This window comes from Bos grunniens, chromosome 16 (assembly GCF_055505025.1).
Source record: "Bos grunniens cultivar Pamir isolate PY7600 chromosome 16, Bosgru_T2T1.0, whole genome shotgun sequence".
NCBI lineage: Eukaryota > Metazoa > Chordata > Mammalia > Artiodactyla > Bovidae > Bos > Bos grunniens.
Genome location: NC_141180.1, coordinates 4295625 through 4310490, shown reverse-complemented (window position 1 = coordinate 4310490; position 14866 = coordinate 4295625). Strand labels below are relative to the sequence as shown.

General features: G+C 40.4%; 1 protein-coding gene across 35 annotated transcripts in view; it reads right to left on the bottom strand.

Annotated features, from left to right (window-relative positions):
• The window catches only part of DENND1B (DENN domain containing 1B), a 279101-nt gene that overhangs the window by 242031 nt on the left and 22204 nt on the right, over window positions 1-14866 (bottom strand). The window contains exon 1 of one of the 35 annotated variants that reach the window (XM_086343204.1): window positions 3618-3758. The exons of the other annotated variants lie outside the window; for them this stretch is intronic. The gene's annotated coding sequence lies outside the window, so the exon portion shown is untranslated. Of the gene's footprint in view, window positions 1-3617; window positions 3759-14866 lie in introns of those variants that run through there. 35 annotated transcript variants of the gene reach the window in all.

Genomic DNA, 14866 nt, shown 5'->3' with positions numbered 1-14866 from the left:
TACCATAAAGAATCCCAAGTATTTAGAAACTAAGCACTACACTTCTAAATAACTCATGGACCAAGAGATGAGAAGAGAAATCAGAAAATATTCCAACTACATAATAATGAAAAGATCAAAACTTGTGGGATATAGCTAAAACAATACTTAAAGGTAAATTTATACACTTATGATTATATTAGGAAAAAGGTTTAAAAAAAAAATCGGTGCTCTGGACTTCCCTGGTGTCCAGTGGCTAAGCCTTGCACTCCCGACGGTGGGGGCCAGGGTGCAATCCCTGGGTGGGCAACCAGATCCCACACAGCACAGCCAAGACTGGTACAGCCAAATAAATAAAGTTTTTAAAAATAAAATTAAAAAGTCAATGCTCTAATTTTCCACATTAAGAAGCTAGATGACACCTGTAACTCAAAGAATACTGCGTATCAACTAAACTTCAATTTTCATTAAAAAAAAAAAAGCAAAGAAATAAACAATAAAAAACCAAAAGTAAGAAGAAGAAACGGAAGAGGAGGAAGGAGCAGGAGGAAGGAGGTGGAAGCGGAAGGCAGAAAGCAGCAGCAGCAGCAGGAGAAGCTGGAAGAAGTGAAATCCAAAATAAGGAGGAAGAAAACAATAGAGAGCAAGAAATCAGTGAGACAGACAGAAAATGAACAAATAGTGGAGAAATGATCAAAACTCTAGCTCCTCCTCTGAAAATACCAATGAAGCTGGTAAACCCCTAGAACTCGAATGATCAAGAAAAACAAGGGAGAATACTCGAGTCACAAACTCTGGGTGAAAACAGGGGCTTACCGTTACAGCTCTACAGAAATTAAAAAGATAATGCTGAAGTTTATACACACCTTTGTACAAACGTATTTTAATATTTGAAGAAAAAAATTCCTCCAACGATGCAATTACCAAAGCTATCCCAAGAACAACCAAGAAATCTGAATAGCCATTTGTATGACAGAGAAATTGAAATCATAATTAAAATCTTTCCTACATAAAAAAATTTCAGAACCAAGCAACATCACTGGTGAATTCTTATCAAACATTTAAGGAAATAATATCAGTAATTCAATTAACTTTATTTTCTCTGTACACTAGCAATAATATAACTGTAATGAAGCTGACCTATATCAGAAACATATGCAAAACACTGATCCTGATTTCTTCCTTGGCTTCCGTAGCTCCTTAGCAAAAATCCAAAAACCAGAAACCATTAAAAATGAAAGAGTAATCTGACTAGAAAGAAATATTTTAACTTCTGAATAAAGATCATAGACAAAATTTTAAAATATAAATGTTACATTGGAAAAATAATACTATTTGATAATTAATGAATACAGATAGAACAAAAGGCTTTATGTTGAAACGTGCAAAAAACAAAAACAAAAAATATATCAATGAAAAAATGCCAGCTTTTCCAATCAATCAAAAAATATATAAAGTAAGATAGACAGAAATGTCTTCAAAAACTTAAGAGGGAAGATATCTCTGGAAAAAGCAAAACTATGGAGGCCATAAAAAGACCACTGGTTGTCAGACGTTGAGGGGAGGAGAGGTGAGCAGAGTTTGACGGATTTAGGACAGTGAAGCACTCTGTGACACTATAAAGGAGGCTATGCATCATTATCCAGTCGTCCAAAACCCACACAACAGACACCACCAAGCGTGACACCTGATGAAATCTATGGACTTTGGGCGACTGATGTGTCCAAGTAAGTTCATCAGTTACAGAAAATGAGCCATTCCGCTGCGGGATGTTGGTAACAGAGAAGGCAGGAGGGGGCCGTAGCAGGGAAATTCTACTCTGTATTTTCCACTCAACTTTGCTATGAACTTGAAAGTGCTCGTAAAAGTAGTCTATTTTTCAAAAAATATACATGTAGAACTTCAAGGATGGAATTGGAAAAAAACTGTGAATTATTTTATGAATGTTTTAATATTGACTGCATATTACAATAATTGTGTTTTAAATATGCTGAGTCACATAAAAGATATTAATATTTTAAAAAAGAGGAGTAATAGGGGCTTCTCCAGTGGTCCAGTGGCTACGATTCTGTGCTGCCAAAGCAGGGGATCCAGGTTCGATCCCTGGTCAGGGAACTAGATCCCACATGCTGCAAGGAAGAGTTCGCTTGCCACAACTCAAGATCCTGAATGTTGCAACTAAGATCAAAGACCCCAAGAGGCACAGCTAAGACCCAGCACAGCCAAATAAACAAACACTAAACCAGGAAAAAAAAAAAAAGGAGTAACACCCAGTACTGTCGAGAACTGCTGTACTCAAACTCTCTCTTGCACTGGTGATAAGAGTATGCTGTATCTTTCTGTACGATAATCCGCCAACATATTTCAAAAGTTAAACAGTGACAGAATTAAACAGAATTCATTTATTCAAAGTAGATAACAAAAGGAACGCAATGAGATGGATGCACAGTAGGCCCATACAACGGAATTCTAGGCAGCTATTAAGTCCAGTGAATTAGACTGCTATTTTCAAACACAGAAAGACATTCATAATAATTCATAATAAACTGTCAAGCTGACAATGCAAACTGTCAGATTACAGGACACTATAGACAGAGGAGCCAGTTTATGAAAAAGTATACATATGCACTATATAGAGATGTATAGTCGATTATTCAACAAAATTTTAATCATGATATTCTGTGAGTAATGAGATGTAGTGATTTTTTTTGTCTCATCATATTATTTTCTCCTTTCACTTGAATTTTTTTTTTTTTTTTTTTTTACCATAGGCCTGGATCTTTTTTCCCAAAACATAAGGGAGGGCATTTATAGTCACAAACATATATGGACAACACATCTGTTGAGCATCAGCAATTGGCTACTCTAACTTCCAATATATTTTGGCAAAGTTCATTGTGTCTAAAGAAACCATTCACTGATTATGTACTTCGGGGCAAGTTCCTCAATTTACTCTACTTTTCTGATATAAGATCAAGGTGGACTGGAAAGAGTGAATTTCAGGGTTAAAGTCTGGTGACTACAGTGTGAGCCCAGCACTGCCAAACTGGGACAAGACTGATAGAAAGTTAAACGAGCAGTTCCCGTGGGACACACTTTCTACACTACTTTCCACTACTGAATGTCAGCAGTTGTAGCAAACTGCAAATCAGGAAACATACAATGGTTCAGGACACCAAAATGATGAAAAGGGAGAAAAATCAGAATTTTTTAAATGGGAAGAAAATCAGTAAGGAGAAATATGTGAATAAATAAATATATAGAGATACCGAGAAAATAAAACAAGCTTAAACTAACAAAAATTTCCATTACAAAAAAAAAACAAAAACTGACAGTTGACTAGACTGCCTGAAAGACAAAATAAGTTTAAGCTATGCCTTGGCCAAACAGAGAATGAAACTTGATCATTATCCACATGTTAAGATCTAAAGTACCTGACATATGAGATCCCTGTAAGTATCCTTTATACTTGTAATGAGTAAGATGAATGTGGTATCCGGCTCCTGCACTTATAAGCAAGCAGTCTCATCACTGACCAGTCTACCTTCATTTAAATCCTACTGAACACAGAGCACCACGCTAGACATATGCAATTCAAAAGGCCGTGCGACATTATTTCTTGCTTTTGAAAAGCTTACCATTTATTCAAGGAAGGAACTGGAGTACCAGCACAAACTTAGATCCAGTGGTAAGAACTGAGACACACAGCAGAAGAACAGAGCTGTGGCCCAAGAATAAGCGTGATGCTGAGTCATCACACCTGAATCTGAGTCACCACACCTGAATCTGAGCTGTGTCAGCTGCAACTTGATGCCACAACACAGACCATGGGAAAGGAGCAGAACTCCCCCTGCCTCTCGTGATGACTGGGCCGGGGAACTGCAAATTATTTAGCTACAAGATACTACTTCACTGAAAATAAAATAGCAACCATTAAATAAGTTGTCATTCCGTGCACCACCTGGTCAGTGCTGGATTCCTGTTGAAACGCTGCCAGAACTGAGAGGGAAAGGAAGTCATCAGGAAATAATAGCTGTCTCTATCTGCTTGACACAGACTTCACCAGTGCAGTAATTAAAACAAGGAGAAAAGGTCCGTGCAGTAAGTTTTATAAAGCCTGGCGAGCTCCCCAACACTGAAAAACCAATAAATTTTAAAAAGAAAATGCTTAGACAAACCAAAGACCAGTGAGCCAGGACTTCTCACTGACTAATTCAGAACAACTCTTCCTCATAGCCTTATTAATAAATGAATCTTCAAATCAGAAGCAATCCCATTCAGAGAGGATATTAACACAGGCACTTCAATAAATTAAACAGAATCAAAACTTCATCATACCCAGCTGTTAATTATTGGCTTCTCAAGAGCTCAATCTTCTCCTGTGAGTAGCAGTTACAGATGGGGCTGGAAGGCGTCCAAAAACCTAACAAATTCGATAAACCTGATGTCATTCTCTCTCACTAGATTGTAAATTCCTGATGGCTGGGCCAGTATCATCTCTGCATTCCTTTTAGCATAAGGGATGACGTTTTATACGTTCAGATGGATAAATGGGTAGACAAACAAGCCGTGAACAAAGAGTTGTATGTCACAGAGATTAAAAGTTTTAACAGAATACTTGGAATGTTTGGGAAACCAACTAGCAGGTTGTTAAAGACAGGTTCTGGGAAAGGGAAATGACCAGGAGTGTGAAGGTGGCTAAAGGGGAACAGAAGAGGTGCTCTCTACAACAAAGCCTCCGCTGTCCAATGTGGGGGAAGCAGGGCACTGAGAAGACCTGAGGCCTGGCGGAAGGGGCGGGGCAAGGACAATGAATTAACTAAGGAAGACAGGCAACAGGGCAAAGCAAGGAGGGACATGAAGAGCAAAGAGAACGCCGAGGAATCTAAATGCAATCAGTGGAGTCTATTACTTTTCAGCACAGAAGATGTGCTTTTTTTCCCTTATCCCACTTGAGGAAATCAACATTGGTTCTCTTACTAAAAATAACATGCTGTGTTCACAAAGGCAGATGAGAACTGGCATTACTAAAAAATTAAATACAGTACCAACTGATTTCCCAAAACACATGGGAAAAAGACAGGGAGAAACATTAAGGGCTGTATTAGCCATTAAGGTAAAAAATAAATAACTGCAAACAATGGAACAACGAAGAAAAAACATGCTGACAAATATTCAGGGCTTGTCCTAGACAAATGCTGAGAAAAATCTTATCTATTTGATGGTCAGATCAGATCAGATCAGTCGCTTAGTCGTGTCCAACTCTTTGCGACCCCATGAATCGCAGCACGCCAGGCCTCCCTGTCCAGCACCAACTCCCGGAGTTCACTCAGACTCACGTCCATCAAGTCAGTGATGCCATCCAGCCATCTCATCCTCTGTCGTCCTCTTCTCCTCCTGCCCCCAATCCCTCCCAGCATCAGAGTCTTTTCCAATGAGTCAACTCTTCGCATGAGGTGGCCAAAGTACTGGAGTTTCAGCTTTAGCATCATTCCTTCCAAAGACATCCCAGGGCTGATCTCCTTGCAGTCCAAGGGACTCTCAAGAGTCTTCTCCAACACCACAGTTCAAAAGCATCAATTCTTCAGTGCTCAGCCTTCTTCACAGTCCAACTCTCACATCCATACATGGTAAGTTAATTTTAATTTCTTATAACATTTCTACAAAATTTTGCAATTTGTAATTTTTCCACATACATTTTCTCATGTGACAACACAAAATGGATTCATTTATTAAACCCATATTACTGATAAGGAAAGAGACATAAAAAATTGATAATCTACCCAAAGTCACAAAGACAGTAGATGATGCAAATCGATTTTTGGGACAAGATTTTCCACATTTTATAATAAACCAATACTATTAATGAAAGGATAATATTTTCGAAGTGTAATTTTAGGGGGAAGTTCAGTTCAGTCGCTCGGTCATGTCCGACTCTTTGCACCCCATGAATCGTAGCACTCCAGGCCTCCCTGTCCATCACCAACTCCCGGAGTCCACCCAAACCCATGTTCATCGAGTCAGTGATGCCATCCAACCATCTCATCCTCTTTCGTTCCCTTCTCCTCCTGCCCCCAATCCCTCCCATCGTCAGGGTCTTTTCAAATGAGTCAGCTCTTCGCATCAGGTAGCCAAAGTATTGGGAGTTTCAGCTACAACATCAGTCCTTCCAATGAACACCCAGGACTGATCTCCTTTAGGATGGACTGGTTGGATCTCCTTGCAGTCCAAGGGACTCTCGAAAATCTCCAACATCACAGTTCAAAGGTATAAATTCTTCGGTGCTCAGCTTTCTTTATAGTCCAACTCTCACATCCATACATGACCACTGGAAAAACCATAGCCTTGACTAGACGGACCTTTGTTGTTAGGGGGAAAGGCCTTTATATATATCATGGTGAAAAGAAACTACATAAAGAGGCAAGGAAAATTTTTTCATTCATTAAATGAAAGAGTTAATCGGTCAGTCGTGCCAACTCTTTGTGACCCCATGTACTACAGCCCACCAGACTCCTCTGTCCATGGAATTCTCCAGGCAAGAATACTGGAGTGGGTTGGCATACCCTTCCTCAGGGGATCTTCCTGACCCAGGGACTGAATCCACGTCTCCTGCATTGCAGACAGATTCTTTACCATCTGAGCCACCAGGAAAGCCTTTATTCATTAAAGCAAGCTTAAATATTTCCACTTTATAGAATTGACAGCATTAATAACAAATGCAAGGAAAAAGTGAAAATAAAAGCCTTCAATAATTTGAATGCATCACTTACAACAACATTAACTTAGAGATGGTAAAGCTATCCTAGTTATTCACAGAAAATCTTCGGGAGAAACTGTCCAGTGGAACCAGCTCTCAATACGGTCACAGGGGGACTGCTCTGCACAGCAGTTAGCCAGAGCCCTGTGTGCCGAAGTAGAAGAATCTGCAAACTAAATAAAATAGAGATAACAACCTGCATGGAATGCACCAGTATGTGTGCAAGGAAACACTTAAATACATTTGCTGGCAAATGCACTCAAATTCTCTGAACAGATGGAAGAGAAACGGCCACCTACTTCTCTAGGAAGGGGTGCTAAGGCACTCTGGATCTGAGGTGGGGAGAGACTCTTTTCTGTATTCCCTTTTATATAATAAAAATTTTTATCATTTGTGTTTTTTTCCGCTATAAAAGACTGTTACTTAAAAACCTTTTTAAATGATTGCCATTAAAACAAACGTGTAACTTGATGACAGGTTTGATACACTAACGTGCATTTAGGGGTGACTGACACTGTCATCGCGAGCTGAGCTTTAAGGATAGATACAAGTAGACTTCACTGACCCGGAACAACTCAGGAGTGAACTGCACTGGTCCATGCGTGCAGTCACTTACACCTGCATCTTTTTCAATACATGTACAACTGGTCCTCCATATTTGCGGATGTGGAATCCAGGGATACAGAGGGTCAGCCATGGACCTGAGCATCCCTAAATTCTGGTATCCGCCATGGGTCCTGGAAGCAGTCCCCTGAGGACACTGAGGAGTCTGTACACAGAAGTAGAAGGAGACAGCACTCTGGAGAGATGGTATACAGACACGGAAGGGAACAGCGCTCCACAGACAGGAAGCGTCTGAGTGCCACCTAAAATGTGTTTGCATGGTAAGCCATGTGGGCTGGAAAGTCAAGCCTAAAACGGTCATCTGAGCCCAGGTCACAGAGGATCCAGAACATGAGGCTTAAAGCTGAGAGCTTATTGTGGAGATCAGGGTCTCCTAAACATGAGAACCTACAGGCCCCAGTTTGAGAAAGACTGCAGTTAACAATGGAGACTGCCAGCTGCTTGGCTGGACAAGATGCCCCACCCACAAGTCACAGGCTCAGATGGCAGCCTGGGCCAGCAAGCAGGAGGCTCCCTCAGCTCCAGTGGCGATGGGAGATAAAAGAGAAGCCTCACTTCTGCAACAGTATCTGACTAGCTCCTCGATCGAAAGGCCAAGCAGATCCTGAATACAGAGTCCAACAAGATGGGGAGAATATTTTGACTAGTCAACTGTGACGGACAGAATAACGAGTCCACCCACTACTTTGTGATCTTAGTCTGCAAGGCCAGAGGCTGGTTATTCCCGGGTGCTTTTCCGGCCACCAGAATAAAGCCGTTAGACATTTAGCTTAGCTTCATTACTTAAGAGAAAAATAGTATGAATATACAGACTATCAGTTGGTGTTGTTAAATCACTAAGTCGTGTCTGACTCTTTGGGACCCCATGGCCTGCAGCATGCCAGGCTTCCCTGTCCTTCACTATATCCTGGAGTTTGTTCAAACTCATGTCCATTGAGTCGGTGATGCCATCCAACTAATTCTGAATTTTATTCATTATACCTTTTAAAAAATTCATTAAAAATAGATGAATATGAAAGTTGTTTATAATATTTACCAAAAGCCATAATTAGAATTACTACCAGAAGTGTATTCTAGGCTGTAGCCTGAAATGCAAAGAAATACACTCATCCCTCATTAATCCTCATATTATCATAGTCATTGTGAAATCACTCTCAGCTCTGGAGTCAAAAGGTTTCACTGATGGACACTATGCCATTATACATTAAATATGTAATATATACACATACTATATACATATCAAACAAAAGCATCTAATTATTATTTCTTATGAATTAAGAAAGGTACATACATTTTGCTTAAACTACAACAAAAATAACCATTGTTTAAAAACATATTGACATATTTGATTCTCTCTCTTGGCCATCACAGCTTTATGGTAGAAAGAGAAAGGTGGTTACTGCTGTCATTTTAAAGACAAAGAAACAGGCTCAGAGGGTTTACCAGTAATACCAAAAAGCTAGAACTCCAAGTTCTTCTAAATCCAATCTAACTTCAGAGTCCTGCCAACCTAGCTAGCATAAAACAGCAGTGAATGAAAACAGTGAATTAAAACAGCAGATTCTCTTCTCACCAAAGAAACCACAGAGATAACACCCCTCCTCTGTGTACTTCTCATGGTTAAGAAGACTGAAAATAAAATGATCCCTCAACCCTGGGAGCCCCACTGACCACTCACCAATGAAAATCTGTTTGCCCAGACATCCATATAAATACTGTCATCTCTGTGTCATGACACGAACAAGGCTGAGAACACTGCTACTGAGAACTCAGGAACATACAGAATGCTCTTAAATAAAATTTGCTCAGAAAATATAAACTCATAAACTTTATGAAACACCTTTAAAAAGAGATTGATATCAATGATTTAACAGAATTCTGCTTCAAAGTTAACTGCAGGACTTAAATCCTGACACAGTGGTTCTCAATCACATGCACAACTCGCCTTTTTTACTGGAGTGTAACTGCTTTACAACGCTGAGTTTCTGCTGCACAGTGAAGGGAATCAGCTAGGTGTACACACGTATCCCCTCCCTCCTGAGCCTCCTTCCTGCCCACTCCCCCATCGCACCCTCTAGGTCATCACCGAGCACCGAGCTGAGCTCCCTGTGCTGTACAGCAGCTCTGCACTGGCTACCTACTTTACACGTGGTACTGTGCACTCCTTCAGCACTCATTCCAGATTCCTTCAGCACTCACTCCAGAAAGTTAAAGAGGCACGCAAATGAGTAAGAGTGACGGCATTACTGGGGTGGCCTTGGATTCACTATAAACCTCAGCCACTCGCACGCTGCAGTGCTTATTATCAGTATACTCAGAACTCATAACCAACTGCACCATGCCCCTACTGATGGCATGTCCACTAAGACCCACACAGTCACATAGTATTACCCTGTCATGTATGGATGTGAGAGTTGGACTGTGAAGAAAGCTGAGCGCCGAACAACTGATGCTTTTCAACTGTGGCGCTGGAGAAGACTCTTGAGAGTCCCTTGGACTGCAAGGAGATCCAACCAGTCCATCCTAAAGGAGATCAGTCCTGGGTATTCATTGGAAGGACTGATGTTGAAGCTGAAACTCCAATACTTTGGCCACCTGATGCGAAGAGCTGATTCACTGGAAAAGACCCTGATGCTGGGAGGGATTGGGGGCAGGAGGAGAAGGGGACAACAGAGGATGAGATGGCTGGATGGCATCACCGACTCAATGGACATGAGTTTGGGTAAACTCCGGGAGTTGGTGATGGACAGGGTGGCCTGGCGTGCTGTGATTCATGGGGTTGCAAAGAGTCAGACACGACTGAGCAACTGAACTGAACTGAATCTCACCTCATCATCAGAAATTCAGAGACATGGGCCCTTAGTTTAGTCCCATTCTAATCAGCTTCTAGTCTGTCAATATTAACTCTCAGAAGTTCAAAATTTTTACACATATATAGAATCCTTACTTTCCTGTTTAAATTAGTGAATGCTAAAAAAAAAAAAAAAAAAACCTGGAAGAAAGGTGTGTAAAGAACAGTCGCATTGTGACTTGCAAGGCCTGCTCAGTGTCTGTGGGTGCCACCAAGCCTTTACAGGACCGCCAGACTCAGTGCTGAATCTGTATTCTCCACCGAACATCATCTTCAGAGTGAAACTAACTCGGCGGCCCAAAACACTCTAGCACCTTCCATCCTCCGGGCACCTGACCCTCGCGCAGTGGGGGCCCGGGAGGCTTCCTCTCACATTCCTTTCTTCCACGCTGATCACACGCATCAAAATAGGAGGGAAGTTCATCACTGACATCTGATTTCTGCTGAAGTGATCACACCTTTTTTCAAAGACTTCACGAACACGATACAGAACCAAGAGTGACTTACAGCCAAAGTTTACAAAGCACTTTCATGCCGTTTTCTATCGGACGCTCATAACAGTTCTTGAGATACAAAGTGCAAACGTCTTATAACTATGAAGAGTGAAATCAACCGACGCTAAACAACTCTACCAAGTTATGAAGGTAATCAACAGCCAAGCCAGGACCAAAAGCATGTTCCACCCTTGTCCCGTGTCTCTCCACTGCATCACGGAGTCTGTGAGGTTTTATTCTGTTCTATCCATAGAAGGATTCCAGACTTTAGGTTTTTAGAAAATCATGTCATCAAACCCATTTACCCCTACTTACCTTGAGACAGAGATTCAACTGGCTACTCACATTCAATCAAAGAGTAAGCGTCAGTTTTATTTAGAGTGTGTATGCTGAGAGTTTCTGAAATCACCTCTCATGATATTCACCACCCGCCCCTCATGCACCATTGATGGAAATGTAAACTGGCGCAGCCAGTCTGGGAAACAGTATGGAGGTGCCTCGAAAAATTAAAGCTCGAACTACCGTAGGAAGAAAACAAAGACACTAATTAGAAAAGTTACACGCGCCTCTGTGTTCACTGCAGCATTATTTACAATAGCCAAGATACAGAAGCAACCCAAGTGCCCATCAACAGATGAAAGTGTTCACAGACAGACACACACACACACACCCCCAACCTGGGCCGCTCAGCCACAAAAAAGAATACTATCTCGTCATCTGTGACAACACGCATGGAGCTAGAGAGTATTACTGCTAAGTGAAAACACTCAGAGAGATAAGTACTGTACGATTTCACCTACAGGTGGGATCTAAAACACAAATGAACACGACAACCTGAGTTACAGAGAACACGTGTAGTGGGGGAGGTGAGTGGTAAGACCCAGGTGGTTAAGGGAGGGAGATTAAGGAGGTACGAACTTCCAGCTACAGTACAAGTGTGTCGTGGGTATGAAATGTACCCATGGGTACCCACAGGTACGTGGGGAACATAGTCAATAACCAGGTAACACCTTTATAGGTGACATTATAACTGATTCATCCTGGTGATGATTCTGAAATATACAGAAATAACAAATCACTACTCTGTGTAACAGAAACTAACATAGTGTTAGAGGTCAATTACACTTCAAAAATAAACAAACTCATTTTTTAAAAAAAGAGAGAGAGAGATCAGACTGTGGTTACCAGAGGGAGTGGGGGAAGAGAGAATGGGATAAAGACGGTCAAAAGGTATAAAACCCCAGTTAAAAACTCAGTCAGTGCTGGGGACGTAACGTACGACGCGATCAAGTCCACTCACACAGCTGCATGTTATAAAGCTGCTGAGAGTAAATCCTGAGAGTTTTCATCACAAGGGAAAAACGTCTTTTTCCTTCTTTAATTTTCACGTATAGGAGCTGACAGCTGTTCACTAAACCTGGGGCAGTCACTTCACGACGTACGTAGTCGTATCACTATGCTGCACAGCCCAAACCCGTACAGTGCTGTGTCTCCATCATATCCCAGCAAAACCGGGAGTAAAAAGAAAACCCTACCCTATATTATGCTATTTTTATTTTCCAATCAAAGAAAGAAAGAAGTAATCTGGTTAAAGAAATACAATAACAATATTCACTCCTCTAAGAGCTTCCCTCATCTCTCCACTAGAAAAAGAAACAGATGCCCAAAGGGCACCCTGCCCTTTGGGGTGGTGCCCAAAAAGATCAAAACTTTTTTCAAACAAAAAGTATTTCATGAAATGATTTTTTTAAACAATAAAAGGAATAAAAACTTTTTAAAAACCAAATAAATCAACACAAAATAATAAAAAAGCAAAGTACGATTAAAAGTAAAATTACAAACTGAAGAATTAACACAGTCCAAAGAATATAAAAATATTAAATGTCTCATAAATGAACGAATAAACACCTAGTACAGCAAAAAGCAAAAGTGAAAGAGGTAAATACAAATTCCAGGATTTAACACCTCCGTGCAGATGGCAGCAGGCGGTAGAGGCAACCCGCAGGCCTCACTGGCCCCAGTTACTAAAGACCCAGAAGCAGGAACAGGGCCTCTGGCCCATCCTCTGGCTGCAGAAGCTTCAACACCCCTGCCTTCTGGGCCGTGGACATCTGCGTGGGAGGAAGACAGCGCTCCAAGACCACGGAGCTCCACCTTACTCATCACCTCCTCCAACGCAGAGACTGAGCAAGAGTACCCGCCGTTCACTCTCCCCAGCCCCAGCTTTTAAATTAAGGGCTGCAACTCAGAATAAGAATCGCTAGGTCCCGTAACAACAGTAAATGAATAATTCTTGTGTTTTGACCAAATTAAATTCAGCCATACCTTAAAAAAGGCAAATTCTAGTTGTACTTCAAATTATATTCTAAAGTAAGTACAAATCATACGTATTTCAGAGCTGACTCCCTGGAAAAGACCCGGATGCTGGCAAAGATTGAGGGCAGGAGGAGAAGGGGGTGACAGAGGATGAGATGGTTGGATGGCATCACCGACTCAATGGACATGAGTTTGAGCAAACGCTGGGAGATGGTGGAAGACAGAAAAGCCTGGTGTGCTGCAGTCCATGGGGTTGTAAAAAGTCAGACGTGACAGTGACTGAACAACAAGTTGTGTAGGTTAAATCTGTCAAACATATTAAGTACAATACAAACCATACATTTCAAAGAATTACAATACCATGAAGATGTAAGCTCTAAACCATGGTAAATGTAACTTGGTCTTGCTGTGATGACTCAGAAGGCATTTCTGGTGTTCAGTGACCTCATTGCCAATACTCTGGCCACCATTTGAAGAAACCACAAGTCAAGTAGTGGTGTTATGATACAAGGTTTAAGGCAGAAAAGTTAACATGAAGGGCATCTCCATCTTCTTCCCATGCTTACCAAACACAAAATGATTACGTCAATTTCAATCATACCTGAGGGAAATAAATCAAAAACTTACCAAGAGATTCTATGAATCCCCAAACTGAGTAAACTCTAAGGAAGTGGATTTTATAATGGCCTTATAAAGAATTCTAGATAGCTACACCAGCCTCAATGACCAATGCAGAACAGTGCCAGGTACAAAGTATTATACCACAGGTCACTCATTTACATCCTCAACTGTCAAGCTATCAAATTATCAATACATATTTACAAATTAAAATGCTGGCTTTCAACTCGTATTCCAGTTTAATGCTTCCACCTTTTGAAATAAACATTGTTATGAAAAAACACAATAGTAACCACTGAAAACTTGGAAACTAGTATTTTCGTATGTGGTTTTTGGCTTAAAATGTCCTGTGTGACATGTCAAAACCTGTACACAGTAAACACAACCAACACATAACCTTGATGAACTTGTGTTGTCCCTCATTTTCAACAAAATTTTCTGCAGATACTTGTCATCAAAATCACACACTGCACAGCAAAACAACACCAAAACTTAGTTCTCATGTCCTCTCTAGTAATAAGAACACAATAAAAAGGGAAAAAGAAATATTTTCTAAAAATAAACTCATTGTTTATATTAAATAGAAAATACCATTTTAATTTATATAAAAGACTAACAATGACCAAGACCTTGAAAAAGATTCCCCAAATATCACATGACTTCCTCTTCCAAATATATCCAAGACACACTGGAATCTCAAAAAAAACAAAACTTCATAATTCTTCCTGAACCACGTCCATGTATTTTTAATGTGCAGACCTTGAGGACATTAACACACTTCTGAACTCACTGTGTTTCATTTTAGCCAATGTTTTCTGCACAAATTCATGCTGTTTCAAATAATTTTTAATTGAAATTAATAAAAAGTCTAAATTTTACCACTACTCAAGGGACAACATTTTAAAGGACTGGTTAATTTTCATTAATGATCATGAACACTAAACATATCTTTATGCTGGTGCAGCTTTGCTACCCAACCAAGACAAAATTATTTCTGAAATGACTAATTTCTGGATGCATACACGCTTGCAGAAGACCATCAGATGTACTAAACTGATAGCTCTATGCTTTATTTTCAGATTCAAATGATAAATAAGAAGGAACTGAAAGAGGAAAAGGCTCCACCTGATCTTTACCAGTTCTGCCTACTAAGACAGAGTTTGTGGTTTATCAACAGTTCTACAAAAAAAAAAAAAAAATTTAAATAAAGCACATATTGCTTGTGAA